Raw genomic sequence first — 19110 nt, 5'->3', positions numbered from 1 at the left:
ACATGCAGTTTCTGTTCACATTAATTCTGTCACTCGCACATTTACTGGTCGACTTGGAGCTATAGTAGAAGACACATGCCAAAGTTGTTGTACAGTGGGACTGAACCCGAAACTATAGGATTGCAAAGCGTTGTTGGCCATTCCTGTGCCAACAACATTGTGTTACTCGTCTTCTTGAAAGAACACGCTTGACACTATATAAAGGGATATCACTTTGTGTTGGATAACACGTTGTAACAAAATTTTTATTTTTTCTCTCTTTAGTCAGTAAGTGTTATTTCATATTTGCTTCTATCTAGAAATCAACGGCAACGACTACTATTCCCTTAAAACTTTCCTTTTGTAACCTGGACATCAATAATTTGAATCTTACCTATTTTCCATTACATTTCAAACAGGGTCGCACTGAGTTGCTGAAGCAGAAATATCATTATAGCAAATATTCATATTTCTTTACTACCCACAAGGGGCTACACACAGAGAGGACAAATAAGGACAGACAAACGGATTACGTCGACCCCAGTGCGCAACTGGTACTTAATTTATCGACCCCGAAAGGATGAAAGGCAAAGTCGACCTCGGCGGAATTTGAACTCAGAACGTAACGGCAGACGAAATACAGCTACGCATTTCGCTCGCCGCCTGTTATAGCAAATATTCAGCTTGTCGGTTGCTTGATCTTAACAATATGAGCAAGTCCCTTAGTTGCTGACAATAATGCATCTCTGATGATGAGCAGGAGTAGTGGGAGAGCATCATAGCTACATGTTGAAAGGGATTCTTTGGTGCTTGAATAGATGTAACAAAAGCAAAGTTCGAAGGAAATATTAAGGAAATATTAACCAATTTTATGCTTTCTAGGAATATGCAAATAGGAAATAACAGTTTTTTCCCAATGACAAAAATTGTGTTACAATTCATAAACACGGATACATTGCATGGAAAACAGACCGAATGATTAAAGCTCAAAGTACGATCCGCCCCACCCGGCTGCCACTAAATTTGTGGTCATGTGATTATATTAGAAATCAATATTATCATTCAATCTAGTATTGATTACATATGATCTCCACATCTCCAGCCCCACGCTGTATAACTATTTCTTTGTTTGTATCTATTCATCATATTGAAACCTGTTCAACAGAGGCAGATGTATACACAAACTTTCTGATAACCTTGTTGGTATTTTTGTGAAATATTAAGTTGACATTTAGATGTGAAAGAATGAATGTGCGTTATCTATATCTATATTTATATATATATGTAAATAAATATATATGTATATAATATAGTATAAATATTATATATAATATAGCAAATTTATTATATAATATATATATATATAATACATATATATATACATTATATTTATTTATATATATATATATAAAAATATATATTGTGTATATATATATATTATATATTTATATATATATATTATTTATATATATATATATATATACATATACATATATATATACATACATACATGTATATCTGTATGTATATGTATACATATGTGTGTGGGTGTGGATGCATATATATGTACATACATAGAGTGACAGACAGACAGAGACATATATTATATATATATATATATATATATATATATATATATATATATATATATATATATATGTCTCTTTCTGTCTGTCACTCTATGTATGTACATATAATGCATCCACAGACAGAGACATATATATATATATATATTATATGTATATATATATATATGTCTCTGTCTGTCTGTCACTCTATGTATGTACATATATATGCATCCACACCCACACACATATGTATACATATATATATATATATATATATATATATATATATATATATATATATATATATATATATATAATATATATATATATATATATATATATATATATATATATGTCTAGCTTATTTTTGTTAATTTACTTTTCAGATAAATAATGTCAGGCATCAACTTCACTCATCAAATGAAGAGACACACTGTAATCGCTGCTTCAAAAGAGCAACATGGCGATGCAGAGATAGCTCGCTTCCTGAAAGTTTACCGATCCTTCGTTGCCAAAGATCAAATGGAACAGGACGTTGCTGACGGGGATCCAGCATCAGAAGCTACACGCAAAACGCATGCGCAGGGTCCTGATACCATCAGAATAGATAACTTCGTCCAAAATATGCCAAGAAATAATCGATAAAACCTCCAGAAAGTCAATCAAAGCTACTGCAAAGTGACCTCAATGTTTCAGAATGAACTGTCAGAAGCGATGTGTGAAGACACCCAGTAAAGTCGCATATGAAGCTGAAGGATCAGTCTATATCAGAAATCTAAAGAGGAAATCGTTCAATCCGTCCGTAAAAAGCGTTTCAAGAGATGGAATTACTGGTGTTTTCGATCACGAGCAAAAGCTAAACGAAAGAACGATAGATAGTTATGTACGAGTTCTTATATGCTTGCAAGGGCTAGTTAGATATCTCCAGCTAGCAGCCATGCTACTCCAGACTGACGACGAGCAAAGACTCAGAAACTAGTCTCTGGATGCTGGCTTAGGTGGGTGGAGGTGCTTATCTCCCCCTTGCAAACATAAGGATACAGGAAATGTGTCAAGGCCGACAGGAAGCATTGCTGCGTCCTAGGGCTAAATAGCAGTAGTATGATTCCCTTCATGGGACTGCCACATTAAGTTGACAGTATACAACTACTTTATCGCACCACTACCGCATAAATCCCTCTGAGATATTTAGAAATGTATTATATATATATATATAGTCTGTATTCAGTATGACGATCGTTTTGACCCCTCCTGTGACTCTTTGTATATATGTGTGTGTCTGTGTGCCTGTGTTTGGCCCCATCGTTTTACAACCGATGTTGGTTTGTTTACATTTCCGTAACTCAGCGATTCAACAAAAGACACAGATAGAATAAGTAGCGAACTTTAGTAAATAGAACAATAAACCCAAAATGCACAAATAATGGAGTCAATCTGTTCGACTATAACTCTTCAAGATGGTGCTCCAGCATGGCTGCGCTTCACTGAATGAAACAAGTGCAAGATAAAAGATAAACAATATAAAGGGTAAACAGAATCCATTGATTAATATCATGAATGATTGATACAAATATCATTTATACAGAGTTGCAATAATGTGATTGATACTAATCTTGATTATATCGATAATATTGATTTCTCACAGAGGCAGAAACCCATAAATTCTGAGTTTGCGTATTGCCTGTTCTGCTTTGTGAATGCTACTTTACTTTATCGATATCCGAAGGAAGAAAAGCAAATTGGTGAATGCAGGATTCGATCTCACAGCGTATAGAAAGGGCTGTAACCAATCTCCCATAAAAAGTCACCTGTTTCATAGATAACACTGTGTAACAAAATTTTAAACTTTTTTCGTCTATGTTCAGTGTTATTTCTTATTTGCTTCTATCTAGAAATCAAGGGAAATGTCTACTACTCCCTACAAACTTTGCTTTTTTGACTTGGACGTCAATATTTTAAAAATCTCACCTATCTCCCATTACATTTTGTAATCAGTGAATGTATTTCACTAGAATTCTTATATGCTTGCAAGGGCTAGTTAGGCATTTCCAACTAGCAGGCCATGCTACTCCAGACTGATGACGAGCACAGACTCAGAAACTAGTCTCTGGGTGCAGGCTTAGCTGGGTGGAGATGCTTATCCCCCCTTGCACTGAGCTGCTGAAGCAGAAATATTGTTATAGAAAATATTCAGCTCAACACTACAGATTTGCTTGTTGTCTTTGGTCAGTAAATGTTATTTCTTATGTGCTTCTATCTAGAAATCATAGGAAATGTTTACTAATCCCTTCAAATATTGCTCTTGTAACCTTGACATCAATGTTTTTATACTCACCTACTTTCTGTTACATTTCAGATAGATTCGGCCCTGAGTTGCTGACGCAGAAATATCGTTATAGCAAATATTCTGCTTTAACTCACGAACCGGAACCTAACTACCGGATGCAGTTTGAAGTTATACCCAGCAATAGTGAATCAAAGATTACATTAACCGATGTATACTTTTTCAAGACGCTGAAGTATGAGATGAGGAAGATTTGGCTGTTATTTCCAGGAAATACAGTGATTGAACAGGGGTTTCTATTATAGCCTAGCATAGCCACCATAATCGCATGACCATCTGGCATAGACACAAACAGATATGTATATGTATGTATGTGTGTGCGTGTGTATACATGTAAGCGAATATGTGTATATATGTATATATGTATACGCATATATATATATATATTATATATATATATATATATATATATATATATATATATATATGTATGTATATGTGTATATATATATATATATATATATATATATATTATATATATATATATATATATATATATATATATATTATATATACATGTACATGCATATATATATATATATATACTCTACGGAGAGCTTGCTAGGGGTACTAGGTCTGTGGGTAGACCGCTCTTACGTTACAAGGATGTTTGCAAAAGGGACATGAAGGCCTGCAACATCAATATCAGCGGTTTGGAGGCAGTTGCCGGCAACCGTGGAGACTGGCGACGTACCGTAAGAAAGGGAATACAAAGGAGTGACAGAGAGAGAGAGAGGAGAAATGGAAAGACAAGAAAAGACGTCAACAAGAAACTATGGCATTACAACCAGCCAGGAACAGTCTTCGCTACATTTGCGGTACCTGCCAGAGGAAGTGTTTGTCCAGGATAGGACTACACAGCCACAGCAGGAAATATATCAGGACATGAAATGTAAAAGCCGGACTAGACTACTTTATGCGCAACTCCATTGTCTCCCGAGACAAAAAGGATGCCAACAATATATATATATATATATATATTATATATATATATATGTAAGCGTATGATTAATTAGCGAGATTTGCTTACATACTGTGTGGACAGAACGATCAATCGTACAATAACCATTGGAGATTAACCAAGTTGTGACATTCATTGAAGATGCTCGGCTGATACGCTTGAATACCAGAAGATCGTTTCTGATGCAATTTGTCGATAAAATACTGATGTATATAATCCAGTAATGAGTGCAGTGATGAAAGATAAGTTAATGGTCATTAAATAAGTCATGTGTTATTTTTTCTTTCGCAACTGGAAGTTAAAATGGCAATAACATGTTTCACATTTTAGAATAAGTTGTCATATGATATCGGTTTCAAATTTTGGCACAAGGTCAGCAGTTTCAGGGAAGAGATTAATTCGACTGCCATCGACATATTGCTCAACTGGTAGTTAATTTATCGCCTCCCGAAAGAATGAACGGCAATTTCAACCTCAGCGGAATTTGAACTCTGAATATGAAGACGAACGAAATGTCGCTAAGCGTTTTGCCCGACATGCTAATGATCGCACCAGCTCACCACCTTGATGAAGATGGTGGTGATGATGATGATGATGATGATGATGATGATGATGATGATGATGATGATGAGGATGATGATAAGAAAACAGTTGGAATCTCCCCATGTCCTGATTGATGATACATCTAGTGATGGTGTCACAATAAAAACACTGGTAATTGCGCAACCTGATAATTTCTACCTCATATGAGTAACAATGAAAAAAACAAAATATTGTGAATAACGGTGGTAATGAAACTGAAGCCCTTGATGGTGACGGTGTTGCACCCGACAGGCTCAGAGATATTGGTCCGATTCCAGCTTGTCGTTATCCAGTAATGGGCCAATACACACGGAGTAGATGGAAAAAACAAGTCAATGTTGTGGACATGGAGTGTTACTACCTGAGCAACCCTATAGATGAAAGTCGTGTTAATATTAGGTGATACAAACAACATTTGTATGATCAATGGAGAGAAAGAGGATTGTTTCAACTCACGGAACAGGGATTATAGGATAAAGCTAGAGCAATAAGAAAAAATCGTTGGTTCACAGAAGTAGAGCTCAAAGCTATCAAAAGATGGGTATTAGAAAACAGCAGCAGAGGAAACGATGAAACTATTGTTCCCACTGATAAAAGTAATCTCATAGCAGAAAACAGAGGTGGATTCTCTAATAAACCAAAGGAAAGGAACTGTGATAGCTTACTCGATGAGAGGCATATAGATGGTTTAGAAAAAGACAATAAAACTAATGGTGACATGAAAGATGGGCAAAAGGCAATCTACGACAGAATAAAGGCAAGACTACAGGAGAAGGATAGCGACATTATTTGCAACCTTAAAAAGGTTAATCGATGGAAATTGAACCAAGAAACGAAAACTGTCAATGAAATTCCGAAATACATCAGAACGAACAACAAAATAATTTTATCAAGGCAGCAAGTATTGTTGTAGCAGAATATTTGGGTGTTGATGTCCAGAAAAAGCAATATAATGGGAGTAGCAAAAGAAAAGATCCATGGTGGAAAAGAAGAATCCAGGCAGGATTAGACAGGCTCTCGAAGGAAATCTCTGTTAGACCGAAAAGAGAAAAGGGAGCTTAAAAGCAAACAAAAATACAGGGTGCTGAAAAAGGAAGTATAATATTAAAAGAAAGGGCCTGAAAGTAGCAGTGGAGGAACTGAAACAGTGTCTCGTTGCAAAGATGGTAAGATACGACCAAAGAATGAAGGGTTACCACCAGAATTGGTTATTCAGAATAGATCAGGAAAGATTCTATAAAGAAATAAATGGAGGATGTACAGATGAAAAGTTGATACCAGATAACAGCCGAAGTCAAAGTTTTTGGAGTGACATCTGGAGCAAAGACAAGGAGCACAAGAATGATGCTGAATGGTTGCAAGAACTGAAACAAATAATAGTCTGTCCAAAACAGGCAGAACTAGTCATTTCAGTTAGGGAAGTGAAGGAAATCAGCAAAAACATGAGCAGCTGGAAGGTCCCAGGTTGAGATGGAGTTCAAGGCAATGGTTCATTGTGGGTTTACCTTCGAGAACGCAACAACTGTGTCGTCAGGTGACTTTTTCTTGGGTTATTTTAGCAGCGAGTTTGGCATCTATATGGCGTCCACCTGGCTACGATACGAAAATACCGTGACATGTGACTGATTAAGAAACTCTGCTCCCTCAAAAAGTTTAGCTTTCAACAAAGAGGGCCTGTCTTTTACTGTTAACATTCCCCTAGAACTTTGCGAGAGCTGCAATGGGATGTGTCATCTGAATTGTGGAGGATTAAACCGCCTAAAATCATCCGAATTAACAAAATGGTCGAATCACAAACAGGACTCCAGAGAAATATGATGCAACAAGATGAAGCAAGGCGACAATCTGGTACTGGGTTGGTCGGATGAGATAATGGGATCCTCTCAAAACTAAAGGATTTATAAAAGTGTTTCGTTTTAATGATGAAGTAACCCATTATATATTCATGGGTCACTTTGCCTCAGCGTGGTCTGGCTTGGTGCTTCTGTTTAATGTCACATTTTTTGGTCCTGATCACCATGTTCGGTAAGTTTGCCGTTATCAATTCACGGCTTTATTTTTCAATGAAATAGTTTTCAACTATTAATGGTGAGATATTATTCTTTTATTTGTTTCAGTCATTTGACTGCTGCCATGCTGGAGCACCACCTTTAGTCGAACAAAGCGACCCAAGGACTTATGGATATATTTTCTTGGTAAACTTTCTTGGCGTTGAACTTTCTTCGCGGTGAATTGATGGTGACGAACTTAGCAGTGATCCCTCATCACAACTGTTGAAGTCCAACGCATTCTGTACTTACCAATGATAATCCCGATAGTTACGGTCCCAAAAGCAAACTGAAAGTCGACCAAGTTTCTACTCCATATGAATCGACCCGAAATTTGACGTATCCAGGATCTCGAAGGGGTCATAGGTCTATACAAATGGCAGATGAATTGATGTCTAACGTCCTATCAAACGCACTCGACGATAACAATGAGATGTGTTGGCATAAATGTTGCCTGCTTCGCATTAAAGATGCCAAACGACCTTAGAGGGAGAGAGAGAGAGACGGAGAACTGTGTGGCTGTGGAAGTGGCAACTTTAGCATAATTACCAAACATAATCAATGATTATGTCACCACCAGGTTTCATCAGCAGCTTTATAAAAAAAAAAAAAGTGTAAACTAGAAATGTCATGCATGAGAGACCACCCAGGTGGGGTGTAAGATGTTGGGTGTTAGAGGGTTAGTTCAATAGACAAGTAGAACAACATAGTACTACTGCGTCTGCTGCTGCTGCTACTACTACTACTACTACTACTACTACTACTACTACTACTACTACTACTACTACTACTACCACCACCACTACTACTACTACACTACTACTACTACCACCACCACTACTACTACTACCACCACCACCACCACCACCACCCGTACTACTACTTCCACTACCAATGCTGCTGCTGCTACTACTACTACTACTACTACTACTACTACTACTACTACTACTACTACTACTACTACTGCCACCACCATCAGTACTACAACTATTACTACTACCACCACCACTACTACTACCATCACCACCACCACCCGTACTACTACTTCCACTACCAATGCTGCTGCTGCTGCTGCTACTGCTACTACTGCCACCACCATCAGTACTACAACTATTACTACTAACACCACCACCACCACCACCCGTACTACTACTTCCACTACCAATGCTGCTGCTGCTGCTACTACTACTACTACTACTACTACTACTACTACTACTACTACTACTACTACTACTACTGCCACCACCATCAGTACTACAACTATTACTACTACCACCACCACTACTACTACTACTACCACCACCACCCGTACGACTACTTCCACTACCAATGCTGCTGCTGCTGCTGCTACTACTACTACTACTACTACTATAAACAGCGGTAACAGCAAGAAAAAGAATATGACAGCGGTATTCCGTCTGGTATTACATAAATATTGGGAGCTTTCGGTATTTGAACATAAATCTAGTTACTAATTAATGAAAAAGTATTAATTAGATCTAGTGGGGTGGGGAATTAGCCTGATTAGATTACGACATCGTCAGAGGATCAATTCAAAAGAAGAAGAAAAAAAAGAAAAGAAAAAAGAAACAAACTAAACTGGGCAAAAAGAAAGGAAGAGAAAGAAAGAAAGAAAGAAAGAAAGAAAGAAAGATAGAAAGAAAGAAAGAAAGAAAGTGAGAGAAAGAAAGAGAGAGAGAAAAAGAAAAGGGAGAGAGAGAAAAAAAGAGAAAGAGAGAGAAAGAAAGAGAAAGAGAGAGACAGAAAGAAAGAGAGAGAAAGAAAGAGAGAGAGAGAGAAAGAAATAGTACAAAATGCAACAAGATTTTGAAACCTGAGTTTGGATGTACACACACACACACACACATATATAGATAAAACTTACTTGGAAGAGGATAGGCATATGTGGGTACAAGACGTCACGAAACGTGTGCAACAAAAAATACGAAGTACGAGTACATGGAATATATATCATTTTTTCGAACAACGAAAGACACAAATGGAAAACAAGACAAACAACACAAAAACAACCCTTCATCAGTTGTTGGCTGATTTTCTAATCTCGTATTTCAAGCATTTAACAACAATATACGCTTTCGATAAAACAGTTGTTCTTGCAAAGCAAATTAAATAAAATTTGGGATTTTGCGGAGGGTCAAAATAGGTAACATAAACAGGACTGTGAAAACAAACAGGAATGGCTGCTAAGCCTAAACGAGTTTGGGGTGGCGAACACGTAAATCAAGCTTGGACAGGAGACAGACAAGAAACCGTCTTCCTTGATCCAGCTACAACGGAGCGAAAGAAACACAAATTAGGAGAAGAAAGAAGACCGATGGTCACGTGAGAACCAAGTGAGCAAGGGAGGAAGAATGAGGGAGATAGAGTGACAGGCAGAGAACTGTGATGGGGAGACGAAAAAATTGGAGACAGGATAAGTGAGAAAAAAACTGGAGGGGAGAAGTTTCTCACCGCCATGCTGTAACAACTCCGCATGTATGCCATCCATACCCGGAGACCTCCCATTATTCATTCTTGAGACAGCCACCGCAACTTCTTCCAACATTGGTGGTTTCGCGAGAGTCGTCCTCAAAAGTAATTCAGGGATGAAGTTGAGAACTTCCTCACTAACTACAGACTGCTGATTCAAATGTTCATCAAAGTGTTCTAGCTACCTTCACAGAATTTTTTGTGAATCACGAAGAAATTCTTTACCATTCCTGCTTCGAAGTGGCGTCATCAGAGAAGTCGGTCCATAAACTTCTCGCAAGAGACTATACAACAGCCTTGTGTTATTGGAATCCGACGCCACCTGTATCTTATCAGCCTTCTTACTCCACCAGGTATCCCTCATATGAGAGAGCCCCCGCCTCACACGTGATTTCACATCCTTGAGTTCCCTATGCAATACATCTCTCTCCTGTGGCTTTGCTGACAAATAGCGTGACAAAGTACGTCTTTTATCAACCAATAAATCATCTATATGTTCATCATTTTCTTTAAACCAATCTTGATGCTTTCTTTATATAAATCCCAGAACTTTCCTACCTTTATCATAAACTGACTTTTTAAGGGTCGGCCAGTCCTCCCCAATATCTGCAACATTCATTTCCTCTCGTAAAGTTCTCTTCACACTATTACACCTAAGACGAGCAACATTCAGTCTTTTAGGCAGAGTAATACCTGCAGCCTGGATTTTAGGTTTTGCGATTAATTTCACTTTTGCACGTACCAGGCGGTGGTTAGTCCAACACTCAGCCCTACAAAGAACACGAACACACTGCACATCTCGTCTGTCACGCACCCTGTAATCCAGAATGTGTCATTCAATAAAAAATTCATATTTTACTAATTTATATATACTACGAATCATTTGATATTTAATATAATTTGTATGCAATACTATAATGATATTATAAATACATAAGCGTCCCCCAATCTACTGCCATCCTCCCAATGCCGCCTTTTTCTCTACTGCCCCCTCAGACACCAGCACGCGCCTGGACCCTCTCAACGCCCACCGGGTGTGGGCATAGCGCCCACTTTGAGAACCTATGCTCTAGGGTGTCTGACAAGTCGTAAATCTCCCTCGGTGTATTATAATCAAATGAATAAGTACCAAATTAAAAAAAGTAAGTCGATTTGTAGTTGATTTGTTCGACTAATCCGTTCAAGGCGGTGCTCCAGCATGGCCGCAGTCCAATGACTGAAATAAATACAAGACGAAGCATGAAACGTTGGAGTTAAACGTAAAGAACGATAATTCTCAATATAAAAACTTTCTTCCAGGGGAGGCAACTTTGCTTTGTTTGCATGTTGACGAACGACGAACGAATTAAATTTTCTTTTCTTTCTCCGTGTCAGTTTTTTAACATCGATTAAGAATTCAAGAGTTCCGTAGAAAAATAAATGAGAAAATAATAAACAAAATAAGCGCCCCATATAAACCGTCATAATTTTTAACATTTTTTGCATTTTACGAATTTTGTGTTCTACACACGGGAATTTATACGATTACAAAAAAAAAGAAAAAAAAAGATAGAAACGTTTTTAGTGAGTAATTTAAGGGCGATTTAGCTGTCATTTTTAGCACAACTCATGACCACATGATACCCTCCTCGCTTCTTTGTCACTTTGATATGTATTGATGTTTTGCAATATTTTTCTCTCCGAATACGGACGGTTCGAATATTTTGCTTAAACTTCAGCAATGGATCACCCTTGGTGCATCACCATCCCATTAAATGGGGAGAAAAATATTGAAAAACATCAATACATATCAAAATGACAATGAAACGTAGAAGGCATTTGGTAGGCGGCGAGCTGGCAGAAACGTTAGCACGCCGGGCGAAATGCGTAGCCGTATTTCGTCTGCCGCTACGTTCTGAGTTCAAATTCCGCCGAGGTCAACTTTGCTTTTCATCCTTTCGGGGTCGATTAAATAAGTACTAGTTACGCACTGGGGTCGATATAATCGACTTAATCCGTTTGTCTGTCCTTGTTTGTCCTCTCTGTGTTTAGCCCCTTGTGGGTAGTAAAGAAATAGGTATTAGGTAGTCGTGAGTTGTGCTAAAAATAATAGCTTAATCGCTGTTACATCACACACCATAATCGTATAAACTTCCGTGTGTAGAACATAAATTCGCAAAATTTTTCTGAAATTCCAAAAAAAAAAAAAAAAAAAAACGTTATAAGGGATTAGATGGGGTGCTTAAACCAGATTTCTGCCAAAATAACCACGTCGTTCCAAAAAGTAGTATATAACAAGAGCATTCAGCTCCGCCAAAGCAACAACAACGTGCTCTCAGCGATTAGCCAGAGATGATTTTTAAGATGAGAATATCGGAAAAAAAAAACAAACTAGACGGGTCTCACAAACGAGAATATTAAAGATGAACCCGATCGCTCCCTGAAATTAAATTTTAAAAACCGGAAAAATAATCCAGAATCCTTGTCTGCTACCTGATCGATCCCAAGTCACTAGGCCAAACATCCCTGAAAGTTTCATCCGAATCCATCTTGAGCGGTTCTTGAGATATCTTGTCCACGGACAAACAAACAAACAAATACGACTGAAAACAATACCTCTGCCTTCACTATAATAGTAAATTTTAATAAAAATTTTAATAAAAGATAAAAGCAAGAAAGGGGATTCACTGTTTAAAAATTGTTATATCGTGAACAATTTTTGTGTATCTCTCCTTACTAATGATCAGCCATTAGTAAGGAAACACACACAAAAAAAGAAAGAAGAAAGCAAAGGACCACTGATGAGGTTACAGAAGTGTTACGGAAGAACTCTGGCCGAAATGCAATTAATATAAAAGAAAGCTGAAGCAAGCGGACACCAAATATATAGTGCGTGTGTTTTAATTGGCTAAACTAGCAACATGATAATCGCTAAATACTATATATATATATATGTAAAAAGACACAAACTGGGATAAGAACGCAAAACATTTAGAAGACGATACAAAAAACACGAAGCCTTCAATCTTCAGTCAAGAACCGGATCATCCTCGCAATTTCGATATATATATATATATATATGTGTGTGTGTGTGTGTGTGTGTGTGTGTGTGTGTATTGGCAGGGCTGGACTGCTAGGCAGTCGGCCGTATGCTAGAAACAGATCATCAACGATCAAACTACAAAGGAAATTCTCTAGAGGAAAAATTCAGCGAACACCAGAACCAAATTTGGCGGGCAGGAAAGATGAAAATTTATATGAAAAAACAGAATTAAATGCATACCTCGGTTTCGGACTTTAACAAAAGAATTACTTACATAATTCAAATGTCCGTGGCTTCATCAGTGCATTCGTTCCGTGTGAATGCAAACTGAAAAAACTAACCCCAGCTTTCTGTGCCAAGACAGACACGTGCTTAATTTTACCGATTACATTAGGGATAAATTACAAATTTTTGATCGTTGATGATCTGTTTCTAGCATACGGCCGACTAACTAGCAGTCCAGCCCTGCCAATATACACATATATTAGAATTTTCTCTGACTTCTCAGATTTTTTGTATGCTGGACTACTGGTTTTAAATTGATGTTAAAATTAATATTAATTTATCTCCCTCATTATTTTATATATATATATATATAATATATATATAAATACATATATATATATATATAGTATTTAGCGATCATATATATATATATATATAGTATGCATGCATGTATGTATGTACGTATGTATGTATGTACGTATGTATATACATATACACACTCACATACACATGCACTGAGTTGTATTCATCCACTTTGTACTACAAATCTCACACGCGTACATACAGATATAAACGCATCAATATGCATATGCATTTGCCTGTGTGTGTGCGTGTGTGCGCGCGAGCGTGTGTGCGTCTGAGTGTCCGTATGTATGTATATACGTACATCATGTGTGGGCGTAGGGTCGTGTATATATGTGTTTTTGTGTGCCCATGTGTATGTTTCTAAAATATTGGTGCCAAAAGGCTTCTCATCAGCTAATTTAGTTCGATATTGTCTTTAATTAGGAATATAAAGAAAATTAAATAATTAAGTTTGTTTTTTTTCATAATTCTTTATTTGAATGCTAACTGTTTATATTAAATCAGTCTGACATACATCTGCGTACATAATACATACATTTACATACATACTTTTTATACACACATACATACATAATCATTCATATATAAATAAATACAACGTGAGAGTGATATGATAGCAATTTAAAAGCCAGACATTTAGCATTGAATAAAGTTTATGTTTCAATTATTTATATTTTATTAAGCACCAAAGTCTATCGACATATATCATCGATCCATTCGCCTAAACTCTAGTTAATGAATATGTGTCAATTGTTTCTGTAATTCACGAGTTCGCGCTGCACCTTAAAACTAATGACGTCTATCACATCCTTGGGTTGGTTAGAGTCTTGTGAATGAAGTTTTGTAACGAATATGATGCAGACAGACCTCGAGTATAAATATGTTTGCACGTGTATTCCTATATGTATATGAATATATATGTATATACACATACACGCGCGCGCACACGCACGCACACACACACACACACACACAAACACACACACACACACACACATATATATATATATATACACGCATGTATAGGCGCAGGCGTGGCTGTGTAGTAGGAAGCTTGCTTACCAAACAAATGGTTCCGTGTTCAGTCCCACTGCATGACACCATGGGCAAGTGTCTACTATAGCCCTCAGCCGAACAAAGCCATATATATATATATGTATGTGTGTGTGTGTGTGTATGTATATATGTATGTATGTATGTATGTATGTATGTATGTATGTATGTATGTATGTATATATGTATGTATATATGTATGTATGTATGTATGTATGTAAGTGTTTGTATCTGTGCTTCTACCCCCAACCATCGCTTGACAACCCATAATCCTGCGAAGCGTCCTGTTACCGAAGGAGTTGAGGTGGCTTCTGAGGACCCCGGACAGTGTCAAAATCTTATAACCATAGACCAGGACAGGGAGGACCAGAAACCTAAAAACACGAACCTTTGTCCTCCTGCTCAGATATGGCAGCGCCAAACACCCTTGTCCAATGAGTCCACAAACGCACCAGTTCGCCCAAGTCTTTTTAGGACTTCAGACTTGCAACCAATGCTCCTATGAATCTCACTACCGAGATATGTGAAGCTGTCAACAACTTTGACATTGTTACTCGCAACAGAGACAGACGATATGAAATCCTCCAAGAACCAAAGGAAGGACTGGATCTCTATCTTGAACGAAGAGACTCTAAGGCCAAATGGTTCCTCTTGCTCAATCACTGAAAGAAGAACGCTACTTAAGACATCCAAAAATCCGGCAATAATAACTGCATCATCATCAGCAAAATGTAGTTCTGTAGTTCAGTAATCCTAGTTTTGCCAATGAGTGCCTCACAACACGATCGAGCCACCATTCGGCCAAGTATCCAATCCATGTGAGCATTGAACAGAGTAGGGGCCAAGACACAACCCTGACGGACCCCAGATCTAACTGGGGAAAAAGTCAGATGACGAGCCCCCAATTTGAACTGAACTGCATTGTCTGTTCGGGCGTACAAGGCCATCATCAGCCCGACCAGTCTTCCAGGATCCTCCATAGCAGCAGCAGCAGCCGTAGCAGCAGCAACAGCAGCGGCGGCGGCGACAGTAGTAGTAGTAGTAGTAGTAGTAGTAGTAACCTCGGTGATACCAGTAGTGGTAATGTTATTAGCATTGATTCTATGTAGTGAAAGATATAGTAGTAGTGGTGGTGGTGGTGGTGGTTGGTAACGTTCGGGATAGGAACAGCCTTACTGATATGGTTAAGATATTTCTAAACCTCAGCAAGTAACGATTTTATTTATTTTTCCATAGTAGGAGCCTTGAGAGATGGTAGAATCCCTTGAGAGTAAAAGGACAGATGAGAGAGAAACAGGGGTTAGGAAGGATGGGAAGACACAAATTTTGAGTGATGGGATGCGTTGTGATCGAAGATCAAACAACCCTTATTATGAAATAAGACTCTGTCTTAATAAGATTCTGAGAAAGACAGTGCAAATGTAATTATGATAAGCAAAAAAAACAAAGGGACATTAAGAAGTTGAGATGAAAGAGAAAAAGGAAAAAACGCAAAGAAGTTTGATAATTTGGGAAGTAATAAGATACGACCGAAAGGGAATAAAAACATAATCTTCATCTCAAGAATCAAATTAGTTTATCACAGATAAGTTTATCTCAGACAGAGAGAGAGAGGGGGGAGAGAGAGAAAGAGAGAGAGAGAGAGAGTGTGTGTACATATGCATGTATATATGTGTAATTACAGATATATATATATATATATCTTTCTATAATATATATATATATAATATATACATATGTGTGTGTGTGTGTGTGTGTGTGTGAGTGTGTGTGTATATATATATATACATATATATAAAATCTGTCGGTCTAAAGGTAAAGATCCGATGAAATAGATAACGTTCTTAATCCCTACAATCAAATTAGCGGATGTATCTATCTATCTATCTATCTATCTATCTATCTATCTATCTATCTATCTATCTATCTATCTATCTATCTATCTATCTATCTATCTATCTATCTATCTATCTGTATATCTATCTATATCTATCTATCTATCTATCTATCTATCTATCTATCTATCTATCTATCTATCTCTATCTATCTATCTATCTATCTATCTATCTATCTATCTATCTATCTATCTATCTATCTATCTATCTATCTGTCTATCTGTATATCTATCTATCTATCTATCAAGCTATACATACATATATACACATATGCACGTAGTATACAAGTACATACACACACATACACACACAAACACACACATATATATATATATATATATATAGAGAGAGAGAGGGATATATATATATATATATATAAATATAAATACAGTGTACATTTAAACACACACACACATACTACATACATACATATATTATATATATATATATATATATATATAATATCTATATATATATTATATATATATATATAGGAGTATAAAACATGATTGCGGAGTTGCGTCGGTTGGTTGGTAGCGTAAATGGGGTCGAGGGTTGATGGGGATTATGCGTTGTGCAACGTCAGTGATGATAGATCAAATGTTTAATCATCAATTAGGAATCTACAATTACAGATTGATGTCACCATTCTGTTTTTTAATCTACACATTTATGTACAATACATACACAAATACGTATATACTTACTCATATGGTCTTTTTTTTTTTTTGGAGTCACACTTGGCAAATATTATCTGCTGCCATATCTGATGTCAATGAAAGGCATGTAAGGACCCCCCGCCTGCACTCGTTGCCTTTGTAACTGCTGGAAGCAGGATTGTCTCCACTATGATAAATATTTCAAAACAGAATTTTACGAGACAATGTGTCTGTGTTTCTGCTTATTTCTTGGCACTAAATCCAATCATTTCTTTCAACAAAAATTTTGTGATCATATGATCAAGATTAAAACACTTTTCGGTTTGACCGACAGTTTTTAAAAATAATTTCCACGTAACTAAACACTTTTAAACTTCGTATACTGGTAGAATGTGTTTATAAAACATCTTTTTCTTTTGGCTTTATTGAGAAAATTCTATAGTTTGTAAGATATTTGTTGTTGTTTTTCTTCAATTTCTGCAATTTCAACCAATCAATGACGTCTATTTGAGGTGAAAACATTCTGTGCCATATGAATATGTCCCTCGTTTAAGAAACAGATTGGGCTTATTTACATTTAGTCTTTTACTCTTTTACTTGTTTCAGTCATTTGACTGCGGCCATGTTGGAGCACCGCCTTTAGTCGAGCAAATCAACCCCGGGACTTATTCTTTGTAAGCCCAGTACTTATTCTATCGGTCTCTTTTGCCGAACCGCTAAGTTACGGGGACGTAAACACACCAGCATCGGTTGTCAAGCAATGCTAGGGGGACAAACACAGACACACAAACACACACACATATACATATATATATATACATATATACGACAGGCTTCTTTCAGTTTCTGTCTACCAAATCCACTCACAAGGCATTGGTCGGCCCGGGGCTATAGCAGAAGACACTTGCCCAAGATGCCACGCAGTGGGACTGAACCCGGAACCATGTGGTTGGTAAACAAGCTACTTACCACACAGCCACTCCTGCGCCTGTGCATTTGTGAAGAAAAAAAGATACCCTTCCCCCAACCCCTAACACTAACCCTAAAACAGATTGAAATGCAATAGATCGATACTAGGGTCATAATTATGGGTGACAATTTCATATGATACCGCTAGAGAAAAACTGCCGTTCAAACCGAAAAGATCCAAAGTAACTAACGTGACCCATAATTTCCCCATTTTCTTTCTTGTTTCCTATTGTAGTCAATACATTGCGGTCATGCTGGAGCACTCACTTGAAATTATTTTTTGTTTTGTTTTAGTCGGAAGAATCAATCAGAGTACTTATTTTTTCAAAGCTTGGCACACATATTAGATCGGTTTCTTGTGCATAACCGCTAAGTCGCCGAACGCGTGAATAAATCAACACTGGTCGTCAAGAGGTAGTGGAGGACAAACACAATGACACACATACATAGATACGCACGTACACACACACACGCACGCACGCACACGCACACACACACACACACTCACACACACACTCACACACACACTCAGCAACATCATCTACTATATCTCCTGCTCTTCTCTATACATCGGTCAAACCGGACGCCACTTGGCTGACCGGTTCACGGATAGATACGCACGTACACACACACACGCACGCACGCACACGCACACACACACACACACACACACACACACACACACACACACACACACACAGCAACATCATCTACTACATCTCCTGCTCTTCTCTATACATCGGTTAAACGGGACGCCGCTTGGCTGACCGGTTCACGGAACACCTCCGAAACATCCGACTCGGCAACGACATGCTGGTCTCGCGCCATTTCCGCTCTACCGGTCACTCTTTACAACACCTGTCTGTGTTCGGGTTGTCTTTGCACAGGGGTCATCGGGACTCCCGTCTTCGCCGTGAGCAGGGATTAATCTTCTCTCTTCGCTCCTTTG

At 37.6% G+C, this 19110-nt stretch overlaps 1 long non-coding RNA gene across 1 annotated transcript in view; it reads right to left on the bottom strand.

The window, feature by feature from the left end:
- Positions 1-19110, bottom strand: part of LOC118768024 — a 20000-nt gene that overhangs the window by 828 nt on the left and 62 nt on the right. Inside the window, exons 1-2 of the long non-coding RNA XR_005003944.1 lie at positions 18938-19110; positions 3617-3622 (exon numbers count right to left, since the gene is read on the bottom strand). The exon at positions 18938-19110 is cut by the window's right edge and continues 62 nt beyond it. This is a non-coding gene — a long non-coding RNA (uncharacterized LOC118768024). The remainder of the gene's footprint in view (positions 1-3616; positions 3623-18937) is intronic.

The sequence above is a fragment of the Octopus sinensis genome, linkage group LG26, assembly GCF_006345805.1.
Source record: "Octopus sinensis linkage group LG26, ASM634580v1, whole genome shotgun sequence".
NCBI classification, from domain to species: domain Eukaryota; kingdom Metazoa; phylum Mollusca; class Cephalopoda; order Octopoda; family Octopodidae; genus Octopus; species Octopus sinensis.
The sequence above is the reverse complement of the archived record's forward strand: the minus strand, read 5'-3'. Positions and strand labels throughout refer to the sequence as shown.